This window comes from Petaurus breviceps, unplaced genomic scaffold (genome assembly GCF_028583685.1).
Source record: "Petaurus breviceps papuanus isolate PSGF00001 unplaced genomic scaffold, PetGlider_PUasm1.0 90842, whole genome shotgun sequence".
In the NCBI taxonomy this organism is placed as follows: Eukaryota; Metazoa; Chordata; class Mammalia; order Diprotodontia; family Petauridae; genus Petaurus; species Petaurus breviceps.
In genome coordinates, this window is record NW_027187358.1 from 17,376,217 (window position 1) to 17,378,925 (window position 2,709).

The following is a 2,709-nucleotide window of genomic DNA, read 5'->3' on the forward strand; positions in this document are numbered from 1 at the left end:
CTCGCGATGTCCAAAAAAGCAGAACTATATATTACATTTTCTTGTACAACAACAACAAAAGCCTATGGCTAAATATATACAAGGCGCATAATATTTGTTGAAAACTACCATGTTTCCCCGATAATAAGCCCTATCCCGAAAATAAGCCCTCCCCTTACTGTGTAAGATTCCTCTAAAATAAGCCCTCCCCCGAAAATAAGCCCTATTGAGATTGCTATTGCAGTGAAGGTGATCCCCTGTGCTACACGCTACATTACGGTACCCTCTGTATGCACCATCACCCCCTCCCGTGAAATGCACGCCGCTCTCCGAGCTGCATACAATCAGAGCTGCAGCAGTGAGCGCGTCATCCTGTTCTTTATTGAATTCATTATTGAATAAAGGTACACTTTTTTGTTCACATTTACCTGTTTATTAAAATTGCTGTCAACGTTCATTAAAATAAGCCCTCCCCTGAAAATAAGCCCTCTGGTGTTTTTCTGTCCAAAAAATTTAATAAGACAGTGTCTTATTATCGGGGAAACACGGTATCAACATATTTGTCATTTGAATTTTTTGATAAAAAGTAAAATGCGTAGCAAATACTATTGAATTATTATTTCTGACTTTTAAATTCTATTTTTGTTGTTTTTTTTTTTTTCCTGTATAAATCCACTTCCCTCCCTCCCCCCAAATCTAGGGACTTAGGGTGGGACAAAAGGATGTCTAACAATGGGCATTGGTGATAGAGGAATGTCATTAAGGCAGTAAAAAATTCTGTGTAAAATGGTTAAGGATTTGGAAAGGGTTTGTGTATGGAGAATCATGTTCTCCCTCCTGCCTTGTGACACCATCCATCACAGTGGCAGTAGGAATGATCATAGTGTCTATGGGGAGGGGAAATGACAGCTTGTCTTCTGTATTGTTCCTGGATACAGTCCCTCCAGTGGTCATTCTGGGTTCCCTTCCCCAGCTGTCTGTAGATAAGTGTGTTGCAGAGCTTGGAAGGCAGAGATCCGTTTGTGGGGGCTAAAGGTCAGCATTTCCAGTAGCAGTTGTGCCCCAGGCCCCTCTAGCTCAGGCACAACAGACTGTAAAGGCTGGGGACTACAAGGAGTAAAGGCTCCATGGGGCAGAGAAACATCAGGAGGCCAATCATCTGCTGGGAGCCCAATCAGATCAAAGATTTTGCTTAACTGGTCAGCTTCGGAGTTTCCACTGAAGAGAGGCTTCCTACAGAACATCTCTGCAAAGATGCAGCCAAGACGCCACATGTCCACATGTGTTGCATATGCTGATTGCAGGAGAACCTTAGGAGCCCGGTACCAGAGAGTGACTATCACAGGTGTGAGTGCCATCTGGCAGCTGTAGATCCGGGCTAAGCCAAAGTCAGCCACCTTGACTGTTCCACTACTAGACACAAGTATGTTTTCTGGCTTCAGGTCACAGTGAACAATACAGTTGGCATGAAGAAAGCCTAGACCTCTTAAGAACTGTCTCATTAGGTCCTTGATGGTCTCCAGGGGCATCCCTGGTGGAGGGGCCTTGTCCAGATACATCCCCAGTAGAATATAAGTGCTTTGAGAACTTCTTCCTTCCTTCCTTCCTTCCTTCCTTCCTTCCTTCCTTCCTTCCTTCCTTCCTTCCTTCCTTCCTTCCTTCCTTCCTTCCTTCCTCCTTCCCACCCTCTCTCCCTTCTGTCCTTCCTTCCTTCCTTCCTTCCTTCCTTCCTTCCTTCCTTCCTTCCTTCCTTCCTTCCTTCTTTCCTTCCTTCCTTCTTCCTTTCCTTGTCTCTTTTCATCCTTTCTTCCTAGTGTTTAGTATAGTGTCTCAAAGTATATTTTAGGGAACTTGGATTATCATGATTAGCTCTTTAGCCCATGCAAGTTCTAGCACAGACTTACTCCAACTTATATTCCTACTGACCAAGCAGATGCCTAGAATTTGTCTACCTTGCCCTATTAGTGTTCTATGGGTTTCTTCAAGGATATAGGGGTGATCCTTATATACCTTCACCTTGAGTCCATACTAGTTTACTTTGAAAAATTATGACTTCAGAATCACTAAGATAATGTTAATTTTTCTTTTTCCCCATTTTTTGTAAAGAAGAATTTACTAAGAAGATATATTTTAAAAGTTAATATAAAACAATTTCTCACAAATATACATAATGTGTATAACATTGTCTCAGAGGTGAGTACAGAGTCCAAGTCAAAAAAAAAAAGACAGCTGATTTGACATGCCCCTAAGACAATGATGGTAAGTTCAAAATCCTCTGGGACTTTTGAAGCCTGCAAAATTTCTCTCTGGAAAAAGGGTTGGAGGTATGAATTTTAAGAAGTAAAGGCATCTAATTTTCCCCTTGTTGGTTTCTCTTCAGGGTTGGTCTGGAAAGACAACCTTGTTCCAATTTCTGGTCACAATCTCTTCTCAACTAGCTTAATTATTTACCAGTAATCTGCAGAGCACAAGTAAATTTCCTTGGCACTTTCAAGCACCCTTTGTGTGTATCATCATTCCAGTTGCAAGGACTTTTACCAATATGTGAAAGGCCATTGAAATAATTTTTTGATTAAGCATCTTATCACTTATTTAAAATTCTGTGTTTTGGTTAAATATCAGTAGAAATCCAAGTATGCATATAATGACTAATATATTTTTCTTAGTGTTATAGAGAATGCCTGGAATCAGACAACTTTATTCTTAAATAGGGTTCCTAGAACTGTTCTA

The 2,709-nt window shown here is 40.9% G+C and overlaps 1 pseudogene; it reads right to left on the reverse strand.

Annotated features, from left to right (window-relative positions):
- Positions 1 to 692: 692 nt before the first annotated feature.
- On the reverse strand, positions 693 to 1,546 carry LOC138148939 (cyclin-dependent kinase 4 pseudogene; annotated as a pseudogene).
- Between the last annotated feature and the right edge of the window lie 1,163 nt (positions 1,547 to 2,709).